The 17,231-nt window shown below is 51.2% G+C and overlaps 1 protein-coding gene across 2 annotated transcripts in view; it reads left to right on the top strand.

Annotated features, from left to right (window-relative positions):
- Nucleotides 1-5,190: 5,190 nt before the first annotated feature.
- Nucleotides 5,191-17,231, top strand: part of GDPD5 (glycerophosphodiester phosphodiesterase domain containing 5) — a 117,073-nt gene continuing 105,032 nt past the window's right edge. For both annotated transcript variants that reach the window (XM_027905847.1, XM_027905849.1), the window contains exon 1: nucleotides 5,191-5,302. The gene's annotated coding sequence lies outside the window, so the exon portion shown is untranslated. The remainder of the gene's footprint in view (nucleotides 5,303-17,231) is intronic.

Raw genomic sequence — 17,231 nt, forward strand, 5'->3', positions numbered from 1 at the left:
TTTTTTTTTTTCTCCACAGACTTATATTTATCATGAGCTTCCTGCTGAGAGCTGGAGGTTCTGGACGGCTTCATTACTTCCAATTGTGTATTTAATGGGGGGGTGGGAGAAGGGGGAAATGCCAGTAAATGAAAGGTCACAAGCTTGGGGCACAGGAGTGGGACTCGCCACCAGCTCAGCTGTGGGTGTCCTTTGTGGCCATGGCTGTCCTTGACCTCTGCACCAGGTCCTGCCCCACTTCCCACCTCACCTCCATCCAGAGGGCTCTGCATGGACTGATCACACCATGCTTGTCCAGCCAAGCCCTTTGAAGGGCTGTTTGCATAGGACAAATAGCTTGCAGATGGAAACAACATCCTTCAGAGGGAAAGGAGGGTGCAGGGGGGGGCTCTTCATCCTGAGGAACCTGAGACAGGCATCCCTCACCCTGCCAGAGGATCAGCAGCACCACAAAGACTCCTCCTGGCTCCTCCGGACCTTCTCATCTTTTGACAGCCAGCCTCTGTGCCTCTGTCAGATGGGAATGGAGAGGAAACACCTCGTGTGGCAGAGCTGACAAAACACCTCAGGTCACATTCTGCCTTTATTGATGTAAACCAGCCCTGTGTTTATGTACCAAGGAGCACCTCGTTTGCAGTAAAGACATCAAGTGGGGACACTTCTGCTTCTCTTTATCCCTTTGCCCAAATCATTTTTCCTAAAAGTTAAAAATTAAAAAAAAGAAAAAAGCCTTGTTTGTCTCCTCAACTGACTTTGTTGTGACTTCCAGGCCCTCGATCTCAGAGCGTTGATGTGCTCAGGGCTGATTTCGCACTGATGACATACCACAAAGTATTTTATTTGCAATTCTCTCTTCCACACTGTGCCAGGACAAAATGAGCCCTTTTGTTTATTTGTTTGTTTACTTATTTACTTATTTATTATTTTTATGACTGTTTGAACCATCACATTTTCTGAAAGGACTTCACTGCAGTGATCAGGGAACACCCAGGGTTGGCTGGGACCTGATTTACCTGCCCCAACAATCCATGGCAGGGGTTTTCCTCCTGTTTACCCCCCCATCCATCTTACCCCCTGGAAGGCTTGTGGGGTTGCTGGTTAAACCACCACAGACAAGGCAAACACAGGGATTGTGCAAACAGCCAGCGTGTTTCCTGACTCGGTGGACAAACAGTATCTTCGTTTCTAGTTGCTGGGTAACACCAAACATCCACAGATTCCCCCTCAAAGGGCTCTGCAGGGCTCACAAACTCACCCTGCTCCTGCTGCAGGGGTGGACATCTTGAAGGGCTTGTTGGGGCAGATTGGGGGAGGTGGGGGGGAAGGTGAGAGAGAGGTTGAAATGCAGAGGATGTAACAGCAAAATATCTCTGTGAGTTGTCCCTGTAAATGCCATTATGGTACAATAATTAAGCCTAAGGGGATACTTACAATCAACACCCTCCCTACACTTATTAGAGGCACAAAGACCTCGGAGAAGGAATTAGGAAAAAGGACCTAAATGAAAATACTGCCGGCACAAACACAGGAAAGCCCAGCTCTCCCTCCCGTTTGCCCGAGGATTGAAGGGGCAGAACAATGGGGTGTCCCTGTGTCCCTCTCCACACTTCCTTCCCCTTCCCAGACCTGGTCAGATCCTACAGGGCAGTGCAGAAGGGATGTACCTCCCACCAGCTCTGCTGCCACACACAGATACACAGACAGACAGATAGACAGCATCCAAAAATGCTCTGACACCTCTGAGAAGGCTCCAGGGAGACCTCAGAGCCCCTTGCAGGGCCTAAAGGGGCTCCAGGAGAGCTGGAGAGGGACTGGGGACAAGGGATGGAGGGACAGGACACAGGGAATGGCTTCCCACTGCCAGAGGGCAGGGATAGATGGGATATTGGAAGGAATTCCTGGTGAGGGTGGACAGGCCCTGGCACAGGTTGCCCAGAGAAGCTGTGGATGCTCCATCCCTGGAAGTGTCCAAGGCCAGGTTGGAGCAACCTGGGCTTGTGGAAGGTGTCCCTGCCCATGGCAAGGGGTGGCACTGGATGATTTTTAAGGTCCTTTGCAACCCAAACCATCCTGGGATTCTGTGATTCTCTATTAGGAAGCAATAAGTTATCCTGTGATCCCAAAAAAGAGCCATTTCGGGGTCACCAGGAGAGCTCAGGCAAGTGTTTCTCCAGCAAAGACTTCCCACCTGTGAACCTGGGAGGAGGAAAAGGGACTTTTCTCTACATGCAGAGGGAGTGAAACTGCCCTATCTCTTGGAGGAGGGTAATGCTCCATGCTGTTTAAGGATTGTTCACTCCCTTCCCTCCGTTCCCTCTCTCAGGGGAAGCTGCAGCATCTCCTTCCCTGTCCATCCCCCCAAAATACCAAAGCAGAGTCTCCTCTGAGACTTTCACCTGCTGCCCTTTTGCAACCCCAGATCTTCAGTCTCCAATTTCCCTGCCAGAAAACCAAACCGGCCCTTCTGGAGGAATTTTCCCCTTCCACAAGCACATAAGGAAAGGCTTTCAGGACGTGGTGTGAGATCTGCCTACGCCTAAAAGTCATCCCTGGTTTAAAGCTGAGCTGGGTCCTAAAGGAGCAGCTGAAAAACTGAATCCAAAGGGTTTTCATGAGGGTTTTTTATAGGTGGATGGTTTGGAAATGATACTGGATCCACCTGAGGAATCATAGCTGAAATCCCCCCTCCATGGCAGAGGGAGACATCTAAAAGAGCTTTGAGCATTTAAGGCTCTAAGCGTGGGATAAGGAACTTTTAAATCCGAAACCAACTTTCCCCATCCAAAATTGCATCTCTTTTCCTAGAAGCTGTCTGGGACTTCATGTTAAATTCCCCTCCATCAGCTGCTCCCTGACTTCTTTTTTTTGTTTGTTTTTGACATTGCACAGCCTTGAGCAGCCAAATCGCTGCTGGCAGGGGGAAAGGAAGGTCCTTCTGCTCATCATTCCTCTTGGAGGTGGCTTGGAAATGAAACCTTCCCCAGCCCTGCGTCCTGGTGGGAGCCTGTGTTGGATCCAACTGGCCAGGTCACAGAAATATGCCAAAAATGTGCAAACTCTGATTCTTTTGGAGGCTTTTGCTCAGCAAAAAGGATGTGGAAAGCAAATGCCTGGCTGACACCGGGAGCAGCTGCAGTGGAACCTCACGACTTGGAAGGATACTTTCAGTGCCAGAAGAAAATAGTTTTCCCTTGATCTTACAAATGGCTGAAGCCTTTTCTGCTGAAATTAAAAGGAGACAAAACTCGAGGCACAAACCCAGAGATGTGTAGGGTCTGGCAAAGTCTCGAGGACCCGTGGCCATGTCTTGAAACACCTGCATCTGCCCCATCTGCCCCTGCACATCCACCCTCCCGCCTGCAGAGAACACAGAACACAGCCTAAAGTCCTGCATGGCCCAGGCAGCAAATCAAATGCTCCCACAGGATGTACTTCCATCCGGATTTAAGATAATCACAGCTCTGAGAGCCTTGTGATTCTGAAAAGTCTGCTGTCAGCAGTGCTGGAAGGAGAAGCACTTGGCAAAGAGCTGCCAGGATCCTCTTCTGTGCCCGGGCTCATCACTTTGGATCAGCCCCTATATCCTGATCTTTCAGCTCCAGTGTTTTCCTGCAGGCAGCCTCCCTGCTGGTGGGGGAAGAGAGAGACAGTTGCCAGTGACCTCTTGGCTTAGTCTGGCTGAGTAAAGAAGGAGCCTGGCATCTGTCTCACACTTGATTGTTATTTTGACAGCACATCCCCTCCTTCTGCACTTCTCAGACCGTGCACTCCCTCAGGGCTGGGCCAGAAGAAGTGGAAAATGGCCAATGTGCAGAAAGAAACCCTGAGGCCGTTGCTCTCAGCTAAATCTTTTGTCACCTTGCATCAAGAAGGGCAAAGAATTCCCAGGCAGGACACAGTTCAGTGTTGCCTCAGTGCTGGGCAGGCCTGGGCATCCTCCTCACCCCGAGTGACCCGTGGTGTTGCAACTTGAAGAAAACAAGTCCTGAGCACGGAGCAGATCCAAACAGAACACTCCTCCTCTCCCCAGACTGCTCCGACTTGAGGACCCCACACCAGGGTGGCCTCAGCCTGGAGATCAGGTCCAGGGTGCAGCTCCACACCCGGGAGTTCAGGACCCAATGGAGGAACAAGTGCAGGTGAGTTGGAAGGGGCAGGAGAAACCAGGAGGCTGCAAAGCCTAAACTGGAGCCTTTTTATCCACCTCCATCCACCAACGTGAGAACAAAACATCCCTCCCATCCTATCCCTCTTTGAGACAGGATTGCCTTGGATATAAATACCCCAGGAATAGAAATATGAATGATGTGACCACTCTGCTCCTGCTGCCAAGCAGGGATTTACTGGTGCCCAGTTGACAGCGGCCCAGGGGCCATATATTCGCTCCAACTTGTGGAGGTTTTCCAGGTCAGAATTTTTATTTTCATTCCACTCCGAATGTGTGTGTGGATGTGCATGTTACTCCCCGGGATGGACAACATCCATATATCCCAGTCGAGGGGAGGAAGATGGATGGTGAAGGGGAGGTGACGAGTGATGAAGATGTGAGGAACTGCCAGAGGGCAGGGTTTGATGGGGTGTTGAGAAGGAATCCTTGGCTGTGAGAGTGGGCAGGCCCTGGCACAGGTTGCCCAGAGAAGCTGTGGCTGCCCCATCCCTGGAAGTGTCCAAGGTTGGACGTGGCTTGGAACAACCTGGGCTAATGGAAGGTGTCCCGGGGGTGGAACTGGATGAGCTTTAGGGTCCCTTCCCACCCAACCCGTTCCCGGGTGCCCTCTGCCCTTTGGGCGCTCAGCATTCCCGAACCCCATCCACAGTTCCAATCACCCCACGGCTTCCCCACGTCTCCCAGAACAGAGCTTTGGGACAGCCCCGAGCGGGAGGGAGAGGGGAAGGGGCCGGTGGGGGGGGAGGTTTCCCTTGCCAGGGTGCCTTTATCCCGCAGCCGGGCGCATCCCCCAGGGACACCCCAAAACCAGCTGCGCGATCGGGCACAGCCTTCTGCCCTTTCCTCCTCCTCTCCTTCCTCCTCCTCCTCCTGCTGCTGCTGCCGCTGCCGGGGCGGAGCCGCCGGAGCAGCGCCCGCCCCGCTCGGGGAGCGGAGCCGAGCCGGGTGCGGGGACGGGGACGCGGCGGTGGCACCTCGGTCCGTCCGTCCGTCCGTCTGTCCGCCCGTCTGTCCGCCCGGCCGCCGCCCCATCCCACCCTGTGCCGGGACACGGCCCACCCCCCCGCGGCCTCGGCGGGCCAGGGGCACCCCGTCCCCCGGGGCTGGGCGAGCTGGAGGATTCCCCAGCGGCAGGTAAAGGGTGGCACTGGCAGCGCTGGGAGCGCTGGGAGGGGGCTTTGGCATTCCCCGTCCTCCCCCTTCCCTTTTAGGGTGCGCGCTGACCCCGAGGTGGGGGGACGATGCTGAGCCGGCGGGGGGGGGTAAGTGTTGGAGTGTTGGGTGTGTGACAGACGTGTTGGTTTGACCCCCAGAACGTGCTGCGTTGTTTCTTTGCCCCTAAAGGTGATTTTTTTTTTCCCCCATTCCCCAAAGGTGTTTCTTTCCCCCAAAGGTGGTTTTTTTTCCCCCACTCCCAGAAGATGTTTCTTTGCCCACCAAACGTGGAATTTTTTTCCTATTCCCCAAAGCTGTTCTTTTGCCCTCTGTGCCCCCCAAAGGCTGTGTGCCCCCCACGGGTGCCTCACCTGGCCAGGAGCATCCCAGGCAAAGTTAGGATGTGATGGGGGACTGTAGGTGGGCACCCACCTGGTCAGAGGTGCCAGAGTGCCCCTTGTGGTCTCTGAGACCCCCCCCAGTTATCAGGGTGTGAATCTGCTCCCCTGCTTTTCTCCTCCAGGCCCTACTTGTTTGCCGGGGAACGCTTCATTTTGATGTAAAATCCTGGCATCTGCAGTGTCCCACAGTCCCAGGGCTTGTCCAGAGCCCTAAAATCCTGAGGCAGCAAAATCCCAAGAGGGATTTATTGTTGCTTGCCTGACTGGAGGAGCATCCAGTGCCCCATCCAGCACCCACACTCTCCCAGCACCCGGGGAGGATGCTCAGGGATGGCTCCTGGGGGACATCCCCCCGCAGCAAAGCTGCTGTTCAACACCCCAAATTTTTCAGCCAGAGGGGGTGAAAAAGGGTGAATGTAGAGGGTCGTATTTTATCTTGATGCTTGGCAAAGAAACTGCTCGGGAAAAGGAGTCATTCAGGGAAAAAAAAGAGGGGGGGGAAAATAATTTCACTGGTGTTTTATTGAAGCTCTCACCCACGTCCTGTAGCGTCACCGCCCAGAAAAACTGGGCACTGAGGAGTTGCAGTCCACATTTTCCTCTGGAAAAGGTCTGGTGGAGCAATTCCTGGGGTGGGAGCTGTGAAATTTCCCCCCTGGCGGGGTGGAAATGGGGCTTCTGCAGCCAGGAAAAAACCTGGCTGTGGCAAACTCACCGTGCTTTGGGGTTTCAGGGCTGGGTCTGCCCAGCCACCGTTACGTGTAATCGTCTTGGCTTAAGGGTTATTTTGGGGCTGGGAAGGGATTATGGAGAGCTGACAGGAACGGCCCTGACTGTGCTGTGTGTGAAATTTTAGCAAAAAAATGGAATTCTGGTTCCCTTTGCTGGCTCTTTTGTGGAGGAAAAGGAGTGTTGCTCAGGAAGCCTGTGTGGATTATTTCTCCATTAAAAGTTACTCCGCGCACGGGGAACGTTCAATCCGAGTGCGCCGTTCCGACGCTGGATTCTCCTCGGGATGCTCCAGCTGCCAGGAAATTTAGATTGCTGCTTATTAGCCAGCAAAACTTCGCCCAGTGCTGCTCCTTCAAGAGGTTTTTTGGGGTTTGGAGTGCACAGTGAGGCGGGAGGACTGCCTTCTCTCCCCCTTGGAAATTGCCAGCTCGCGCTTGGCAGGTGTGGCTGGGGAAAAGCTGAGGTCGATGGATTTCCTGCCTTGCATTTTGTCTGGCAGGTCTGTGCTCCCCAGCCATCAGATTGCTACGGAGAGTGGTCCATTAATTCATTATACAGCCTTTATCCACCTGAGCAGTGATGCATCCTGAATCTTCAAACCCTGCTATGTTAACACCTTCTCCTCCTCGAAGCATCTTCCCAGTGATATCCCAGCAGTGTGTGGCTGCAGAATATTTCCCTGGGATTTGGAAGGTGCTTCTTCAGTGGCAAATTTAAAGCTGTGCTTTGGTGGCAGAGTTAATTTTAGAGTGGGTGTCTCTGGCACGCTGCACTTGTATTAAATAAGCATGTTCTGCATGTTCTGCTCTTCCCTGGGATGAATTCTGCGCTCGGTGGCGAAGCACGGCTGACGTTTGCCTCGTGTGTTGACAATGAAAATGAGCCCTGGGTGGATCAATCTGTTGGGTGTCTGGTTGTAGGTTCAGAAACTGCTAGCTCAGAATTAATGATACAAGGTTTGTGGTTTTTTTGCAAGGGCAACAAATTGCTTTTATGAACTGGAAGATTCTAACGAGACACTGAGGCAGCTGCAAGGGCCGGGGACTGTTTGTTGTACTCTCCTGCGTAAACTATCTGTCTGTCCACGTGTGTTTGATCTGGAGTAGCTGCCTTAAAATTGCCAGGGTGTTTCACACTGCTCAGTGCCAGCATATTTAGGGGGTTGTTGTTTTTTTGTTTGTTTGTTTTTTTCTATCATGTGGGTCGGAGTAACTCAGAGTTGCAAAGGGTGTTGTGGGTTGAGGTCGAGTCACAGGTGGCTCCTTCACCCTGATGTTTGTTAAAGGCCCTTTGATGCTCACAGGTGGTGGAAGTTGGATCTGGGTGCCCTTTTACCAGACACACCTGGGGGCAATATTGTCCTTTAACTCTTCTTTGTGAGCCCTCCCGAGGGTGAGGATGAAAGGGAACGGCTGCACCTTTGAAATCCTCCTGGTGCTGTGCTCCGGGTTTGTGCCACCCTGGGAAGGTGTGGTTATCACCGACAGCGAGAGTAGAGGGGCTGTTCAGGGTAGGGCTCCTCCGGAGAGCAGTTTCACTACAAATAGGGGGTGCAGGAATATGCTTCCCCTGGTTTGAAACTCCTTTCTCTTGAGATTTTGGGGGTTGGGCTCCTCTCACCTGGAATGAGGTGCTTTGCACCTTCGTCCTGATATTCGCGGATTTACAGAATGGTTTGGGTTGGAAGGGACCTTCAGACTCCTCCAGTTCCAACCCCCTGCCCTGGGCAGGGACATCTCCCATCAGAACAGGTTGCTCCAAGCCCGCTGATGAAGGGATGGGATCCACCTGGCAGCCACTTTGCCGTGGCCATAAAGAGGCTTTGTTAATTAGCAGCAGCTGCTAATTAAGCTTCAAGGAGCCTAAATAGGGGTGGTTCACCCTCGTGTTGGAACAGAGGTAGTGTCATCGGTGTGGAGAGGCTGTGGCCGTTCTGGGCTTTGCTGGTGCTGGCTGGAGCTGCTGCGGGGTGAGTGACGTCTCAGCTTCTCCCTCTGTTTGGGGCTTTGCTCAGGGCTGTTCCTCCCCAAAATCCTCGTGCTGGGCTGGCTGTGGAGCCGAGCAGTCCCCTCTGCTCAGGAGAGGGCAGTGTCACACCGAGAGCCGCTCCCTTGTCCACGCTGAGCAGCACATGGAGGTGAAAACTTTTCCTTCCCCCTCCCAGGGGTCCGGGAGGGTCTCAACACCCTCATCCCTCTGCCTCCTTCCCCAAACCCCATATCCCCCCCTCCAGGTCTGCTCCCGGTGTTTGATGTACCTTTGCGGGAATATTCTGAGCGCGATGCTGGGAAAAGGGATTTAAAGAGACTGTTTACAGCAGCTGCTTTTGCCTGCCAGCCCCTGTATAAACAGCGATTAGATGCAACTACTTTAGTGCGTGGCTTGACTTTCAAAAACAAAATAAAATTAAAAAAAAAAAAAAAAAGCTGCACGTTGGTGTTTGGCTTTGCTGCTTTTTCCTCTTGAGTTAACCGCTGTTTTCTCCCCACTTCCTCCAAAAATACCCACAGACACTGTTAGGACAACTGCCTGAATGTTTGGTGAAATAGTCTGTCATTACTCAACAGCCTGAAAGGAAAAAAGAAGCCCGATTTTTCTGTTTGTTTGCTTTATATGCAATTAAATATTTGTAGAAGATTCCTACCAGGGAGTGGTTTCAAGGTGCAGAGTGTTCCCCTGAAGGGTGCTCAAGCAAGGACCTTCTTAAGGGGAAATTGGGAAGTTTTCACAGGTGGAACCCATTCCAGGTTGTGATTGGAATTTTTTGCCCTCTTGGGGAGGATCAGCTTCATAAAAAATGTGGGTTTTTTTCTGTGATTATCTTTTTTTCACTGATGTTCTTTCTCTTTTTTGTGTCTGTGTCTCTTGATCCAGGTATTGCTGAAGTTTGGGTTTTTCCCACTGGATGAAGGGTGGGTTGGGAACAGGAGAGGGGAAGATAGTACCTTTGCTGGGGTGATGCACAAACCTGGGAACCAGCTCTGTCCCCAGGCTCCCCCATCCCAGCAGAGCCCTGCTGGTGGCTCATCTCCTGCTTGGAAATAGCTGGGACTGCTTTTAATACAACTCCTTAGTCATGACCAATTGAATCCTCCTGCCCTTTGTCCCCCGTGTCCTCTGTGTTGGAGCCAGGCTTTCTGTGAGGTGTTTGGGATGCAGGAGGACTTGGAGGTGATGGACTGGAAGTTTATTCTCTTCTTATCTGGGACTGCTCCAAAGGATCTGTTTCACTGTGTTAAGCAGCTTTTTATCCTCCACTTCTCCCCTTCGGAGAGAGCTTGCCTTTAATTTTTATTTATTTATTTAAATCCTGCTTCCCTTAAAACTCTGCTGGAGCTTGTAAAATCTCTTTATAAATATCTGGCTGCTGTGTTTTGCTTCCCTTTCCTCCTCCTGGCTGAGGTGAAACGAAACTTCTCCCTCCCCCAGCCTGGGTTTAGATGCTCAGAGCAGAAATATTCTGGTTTTAGTTTCAGGCTCAGATTTGCACAGGTTGCTCAGGGAAAGCATTTTGCATCTGACTGAAATAGTACAAGGTGAAAACCAGTTTCCTCTAAGAGGTATTTTTGGGTTGTAGCCTTTAAAAAGAGGTAATGGACTGGTTGTGCCCTTCAAAGGGTTCTGAGCCGCTCTAATAGATTATATTTTGGGCCACTTATTGATGGATCCCTGGAGCTGACAGTCACCAAATCATAAATCAAATCTAAAATCAAGTCAGGGTGCTGGTTGCCTGATGCAATTGCAGCAAAACAAATAAAGTGCAGTCGATTTTCAGGCTCGGAGGTGGCTCCAGAGGTTGGCAATTGGTTCCTGAAGGTCACGGGGTGATGCTCAGGGTGTTCCACGAGATCCTCAAGTCTAATCCTGAGCAGGGCACTTAAAGAGCTTGGAGAGGATTTGGGGCTCATGTCTGGGCTTGCTGTCCTGCTGAATTGCCCAGGACCTTGCCAGGAGGGCAGGAACCCAGGCTGGCCCTTGTGTGTGACCCCATCTCAACCCTCTTATCTGAACAAAACCTTGGAGAGTGCTGATAAAACTGGGATCTCTTCCAGGTCACACCTTGCTGTGCCCAGTGCTTTTCCATGATGCTGCCAAGGGGCAAGGTGGGGGCTGGGGTGTGCCCAGGCCAGGCTCCTTGGAGGTGTCCTGCTGGTGCTTAAACTGGGTTTCTGGGATGGGTAGGAAGGGCTTAGGTTTGTTTACAGGGATTTACCTCAGGGGTGAGGTCACTCCGTGATATTTGGGCGGATTTTGGTGTGTGTGTGTGTGTTTGCTGGATTTGCTTTTATTTTATTGCCAAGAGGTAATTAATGCTTTCCTCGGGATTAAAATATTTCCTGTGTGTCTCAGCTGGTGATGTAGGAAGGACTCATCCAACCCTTTGACCTCTCTGGGAGGCAAAAAGGGCTTTTTCTGGAGAAGGTAAGAAGTGTGTATTCAAAACCAGCATCTGTGCAGCTGGTCTAGTGGGAAGGTGCCCATGGTAGGGAGGGTGGAACGAGGTGACTTTTAAGATCCTTCACAACCCAGGCCTTCCTCTGATGATTCTGTGATTCTTTCTTGCACGAAGAAGCCCCATAAAGAAGTTCCTCAGAGCTGTCAGGTGCGTGATGGTTTGTAGGCAGTTGCCTGATCCAGCAGTTGATTATGTTTGCAGGTATTGTGGGAATTCTGGTGTCAATCTCCCTCCTAATTATTCATGAATCTTGTCAATGAGACTTTAAACTGCCAGTCAAACCTGGTGCAGTTGGAAAGCCGGCACAGAGGCAGCGCTGCTGTCCCAGCCTGGGTGTCCAGGGCCTGTTGGCTCCGTTTCTCCCAAGCTTTTGGGGATGTGATTTCTCCATCCCTGGCCATGAGCTGGCTGTTTGAGCCTGCAGGTCTGCACAGGGAGGGCCTGAGCAGTCCCAGGAATCTGTGGCTGGCTCTGGGATCGCTGGGAGCCCTGGAACTCGTCAAGCTGAGAGGTGAGGCCGGACCTGTGGCTTCTGGAAAGCTCTATTTTTAGACGTGCTCCTGTTCACATGCAAATGATGTTCCTCATCAAGGGCTGCTCTGCACTTGGGACACTGAGCTTGTAATCCCTGTTTTCCAGCGCTTACATAAGTATCTACATTTTTGGCAGGCATTTTGATATTACTGCCTTCTTTTTTTTCCTGAGCTGGGTCCTCTGAGCTCCCAACCCACCTGCCGTGTTGCATTTGATGCTTTGTAAATATCTGGTGGTGGGAGGCTCTTATTTTAGGGGTGACTTACCCTCTGCGCTTGGGCTTTGGTGTGAGTTGCTGGTGTCTGACATCCTGCGAGCTCCTCTCGTGCTCCTGCCTGAAACCTGGGGGCAGAATCCGTGTTCCAACTGGTATTTAGCTGTGAGTTAATCGCTGAAATGCAGAGTGCCTGCAGTCCTCATTAAAAGCCTAATTTAAAGTGCAAGGTTGACAGCTCAGCTGGAGATACTTTCCCTTATCACAAGTGTTTCCTAATCCGTCTCCTTTGCGTAAGGATGTGGTTTTTTTCTTTTTCTTGTTTTCATCTCCAGGCTGTGCTCTGGGAGAGCTGTATATTAAAGGAATGCAGTGTAAGACAGCTGTATATGTTAAAATGTTAATGTGCTCTGGTGTGTCCCTTGTGCTGGCCAGGCACGAGCCTTTGTGCCTCACAAGGTCTCCGCTCTGCGTGTTCCTGACACACAAACTGCGCCCGTTCTTGGGCACAGTTTGGCTTTGCAAAGGAAAATAAAGCTGCTTGCGGGATTAGGGCAGTGTCCCTGAACACACAGGCGGGAGCAGCGTGGCTGAAGGCCGGTTTGGAGATGTCCTTGCTTGTTGTTTGTAGTGTCAGCCCTGCAGCGTGTCTTGGTTTTGAGCTCGTGGGGGTTACGAGGGGTGATGTTGGAGCTCAGAATGTGCCCTGTGTTTTTCCCAGACTTCCAGGGCTGGATGGGATCGTTCTGTGATGGGAGTCTCTGGCTGAATGTGCTTCTGGTGGAAAGCATTCCAGAAACCCTGCTCTGGGCAGGGTGGGCATCTCTCCTGCTGCCACAGGAGCTGTGCTGGAGGCAGAATCAGCTTGGCTTCTTGGATGGGGTTAATGGGACAACCCACGGAATGTGGCAGCCTTTAAAACATGGGATAAGTCCACCCAGAGCATCTTTCATCAAAAAACAGCGTGGGCAGCAGGGGAGGGGGGAATTCTGACCCGTCTGCCAGGCTGGACAAGCCCTGGGAAAGCCTTACTGATGCTGGTGACCCACCCCAGTGCCACCTGGAGCAGGGGGATCAGTCCCTTCCCTGGTGGATGGTTGCTTTTCAGGAGGGGTGGGGGGCTTGTTAACAGCAAGGTTGGATTTGACCTGAAAGCAAAGGTTCCTGCTGGGTTGAAAAGCCCTCGTGGGGTTTATCTTCTTGGTGTGATAAGCACACTTAGTTCCAGTGGGAATGAGGTTAGTTTAGCAGGAGCAGAGCCTGGGAGTTTACTGGGGAGCTGTAACCTGGTGACCAGAGTATTTTAGAGATATTTTAGAGATCCACTTCTGACAGCAGAATAAGCTTAAATGAGGGGGGTCCTCTCTATTCCTGGAAGGGTCAGTTTATTATGTTAAGGGCTCTCAAGGCAGAAGGGATTTATATCCAAGCTTCTGTGGTAATTTGTTATGTTGAGCTCTACTGGACCTGCGAGACACTTTTGCTCTTTCTGGCATCTCCTCTCCCAGCTCAGGGAAAAGAATGGCTTTTTCCCTGTTTCCCTGAACTTTGTGGCTCAGCTGCAGTGTTTCCTGGAGGGGTGTGAGTGGCTGAAAGTCTGAGATCTCCTTTCCTGGAGCAGTGTGTGGGCTGGATGCAGGGCTGGGGCCGTGGAGGGTCCGTGGGGTGAGCAGCAGGGCACAGGCTCGGGCAGGTGGGGGCAGAGGAGGCGAAAGGACCATTCCTGCAGCTTCCTGGGCATGACGTGCTCCCTATCTGTGCTGATATTTGCAGTGGTGATAAGGGAGGGTCTGGAATGAGTGTGCTCTGCCTCAGATAAACCTCCCGTGCGCAGGAGCTGTTCCAGCTCAGCTTTGTCAGCTCTACTGGACCTGGACCACAGCAGGGCCCTGGGACATGAGGGTGTTTGGGCTCCTTTAGCAGTGTGGGAACATCCATTGAGGAATTGTGCTGCAAGTGCTGCTGCTCTGTAAGTCCCTCTCAAATGTGTTTCTTGAGGTTTTTTTTTTTTTGTTTGTTCGTTTAAAGGAAAAGGGTAATTTTGGGACGGAGGCTTGTAAATGGAGTGCCTGAGCTGCAGCTGCCTGGTTGTTGTGGGGGTGTAATGAGCTGGCTGATGCTTAATGAAGGTGGTAGCTGGTGTGCACATGGATTGAACAGGAAGGTGGTGGAATCACTGTCCCTGGAAGCGTTCAGGAAACGTGAACATTTGAAGGCTCTGTTTTCATCCCAGTTTTAGAAGGCTGTGCCGTTTTGGGGACTCTAAAGAGGTTCTCTAGAATCATGGGAATATTTAGGTTGGAAGAGACTTTAAAGTTTATCCAATTCCAACTCCCTGCCATGGGTATGTTTCACTAGACCTGGTGGCTTCAAGCCTCGTAAAACCTGGCCTTGGACACTTCCAGGGATCCAGGGGCAGCCACAGCTTCTCTGGACAACCTGTGCCAGGGCTGCTCCACCCTCCCAGCCAAGAATTCCTTCCCAATATCCCACCTAACCTCCTGTCACTGCATCCCTTTGTCCCAAGTCTCTCTCCAGCTCTCCTGGAGCCCCTTTAGGTGCTGGAAGATGCTGGAAGGGCAGGGAGAAGCCTCATTTGAATCAACTGGAGGAGGGAAGGGGCTGGGACTTGGCAAGAAGGATGTGACGGCATCATCCACGGCTGGAATGTGCCTGCCCTCTGCAAAGCTGTGCTCCAGGCTTTCCACTGGCTGAGCCAGGCTTAGTCCAAGCAAGATCAGCCTTGCTGAGCTCTTGGAAGGGCTGGATTTTGCCAAAACTGGAAGCAAACACTGGTTGCTGTTCCATGGCCTGTGCACGGGGTCAGCGTCACCGTGGAGGTCCCAAACTGGGCCAGCAGGGTCACTCTTCCAGCAAACAATTGTCACTGCTCAGCTGATGGGGTTTAACACAGCAGCCAGTGCTCCTAACTCGTCTCTGTGACAGCAGCCACAAAAGCCTGTGGAAATGGGAGCTCCTGGGGCTGCCCAATTCCAGTGCCTCGTGCAGCCAAGCCATCTGATTTGTGCCAGAACTGCTGCACTGATTGTTGGATCTGAATTTGACTCCACGTGCTGGGAGGCTGGGGAGAAAGAAAGAAGCATCTCTTGGTGCTTTTTGAGGCTCAGAGCCCTTATGCTTAAAGTTCTGCCTCCTGGGAAACTTCTCGAGTTGAAATACCTCAGTCAGAAAACCCAAACCAGCCTTTGGCATCGAGGGGGGGAGGTGGGGGCAGTGACTTCAAATCCCCTTTTAACCTGGAGAGCTGCTAAAGGGATCCCTCACACAATTCATGCATTTTAGAATTAAGTTTTCTGCTTCAAATTGGAAGGGAAATGTATCCATGGTGGAGCCTGGGGTGAGGTCTGGGATGGAGAACAGATAACCAAGTGGTGGTAGGAGGAGGCTGCAAGCACAGCTTAAATCATGTCCTACATGCCCCATCCTCCCTTAACCTTTCCATGTCTGGCATCAGATCTGGACTCAGCCCAATTTATTTGTTTGTTTGGTTTTTTTCTCCCAACCCTTTGCTTGGCTCCAGAAGTGAATTGTTTGCAAAGGCTCGTGGAGTTCCAAGAGGGCAGTTTGGGGGAGAGGAAAACTTGAGTGCACTGGGAAAACCCCAGTGCTTGGTCAAGGAGCTGGACTTCACCTCTTCCTTGTAAATATTTCAGCTCAGTCACCACTGTCTTCTACTATATTCTTTCCCCCCCCCCTGAAACTTACTGCTGTGTTTCAGCTGATGAGATCTGCTCCCAGACTGGCTGGTTTTGGTGACAAATCCGATACATCTGATTCCAAAAGGCTGGCTTTGGGCTTTTTAATTTAATTTTTTTTTTTTTTTTGAAGGGAAAGGTATGAAATAAATATTGCCTAAAACACTTGTGGCTCTTGTCAGCCCCTCTGAGGCAGCTCTTGGCTGGGGTGTGAGTTAAACCCTGTTATGTCTCATGCTCCATCAGGTTTAATGCTTGTTAAGTGGCAGAGCTGTGCAGAACAAGCTTTGGGCTGGGATTAAAAACATAAATACAGCTGCAAGTGGCTGAGCTTTGAAAGAAATTCTGCTGTGAGTGGATATATGGGGACTGCTGAGGTGTCTGGATTCCCCCCAGGACTCAGTGCCTGGAATTTGGGAAGGACCTACGGGGAAAGTCTTGTGTCCCTGCAGTAATGAATCCTCTCCCTGCCACGCAACATGAGGGCTGCATTTCAATAATTTTCTTGTTCCTCAGTTGAAACCAGCTACTAGAGTTTGATCCTCCTACCTTTTATCCAGCACTGACAAGAAAAACAAAAAGTAGGGTTTTGGCACCTCTCTGGCTTTTATAGAACTCTAAAATGATGGAGAAGGGTGGTGGTGTCCTGGTGAAGACCTTTGGTCACCCTGGAGCTCTCAGGGGCTCGAGGTCTGCTCAGAATGAAGGGTTGGCTCCTGCAGGGCTTCAGTTGGGTCCTGTCACACTCCAGCTCAGGCAGAAATTGCCTGTGTTTGCTGCATTTATTTGTTTGTTTTCTGTCATTTAAGAAACGCTTGAACTGTGTTTCCCACAACTGAATTCCCACAAAGAAGCAACCCCATGAAACAATTTGTTGGTTGTTTGTCCTCAGGCAATGTGATTTTTTTTAAATTTTTTTTTTTTTTTGCCATGAAGTCTTGAGTTGCTGATGACTCTGAAGGGAAGGATGTCTGAGGTATTGGGGAATGGTTTGGGACCATCCATGTTTTATCCAGGCACCAGTGATTTTGACTGAGGAGATAAGTGTATTTCCTAGGTCTGTGACTGCAGAACAAAGGATATTGCACTGCCTTATTGGGGCAAACTGAGGATTGGAAAACTTTGGATACTGCCACTCCATGAGCAGTGATCCAGGTTCACTGGAGAAAATACAATTCATGGAATAGGACAAGGAACCTGCAGCAGTTTTTCTCCTTCCCTTTCCCTTTCCAACCCTTTTTCTGCAGTGCCTGAGCCAAAGGATGAACCCTTGATTTGTGATTATTTGTTTATCCCTCTCCCCTTCCCCCTCCAGTGATGGATATAAATTAGATTCCATAAATACTTTCAGCTTTGGACAGAACCTGCCAGAAATAGCTGGGAGCTCTGCAGGGGGGGTTTATTTGGCACAGGGCTCTGCTCACTTTATCCTGACTGTGCCAGCGAGCTCAGCTCATGGAGCATCTTTGGAACCAGCGGGGTGTGAAGGTGGTGATGGGAAAACCTTCCAGGGACTGTTCCATCACCTTGTGGCATGTTTTGCAGCTAGAAACCTCTACCTGAGTGTTGTTTGTATTCATCCTGATGGCTGAGAACATTTTGGTGCCCTGGGGCTGGGCTGGGAGTGTAGCAGAAGTTTTCAAACCCAGGCAGCCTGTAACAATTTAGGGGGATGTAGGGGGATGGCTTCTCTCCCAGTAACCTGGATCAGTTGGGATGGGAGTAAAATCCCAGTTTTAGGGGTGTGGGTACAGGACTGGGAGCTATTTTTAGCCACTTTTCCCTGAGAGACATTTGCACAGGAGTGTCTGGCAGCTGAACCTGTGTCTGCTGCACCCCCCAGTGTCCTGGATCC

Source organism: Empidonax traillii, unplaced genomic scaffold, assembly GCF_003031625.1.
Source record: "Empidonax traillii isolate 1590-97213 ecotype Southwest subspecies unplaced genomic scaffold, ASM303162v1 scaffold1214:size307055, whole genome shotgun sequence".
NCBI classification, from domain to species: Eukaryota; Metazoa; Chordata; class Aves; order Passeriformes; family Tyrannidae; genus Empidonax; species Empidonax traillii.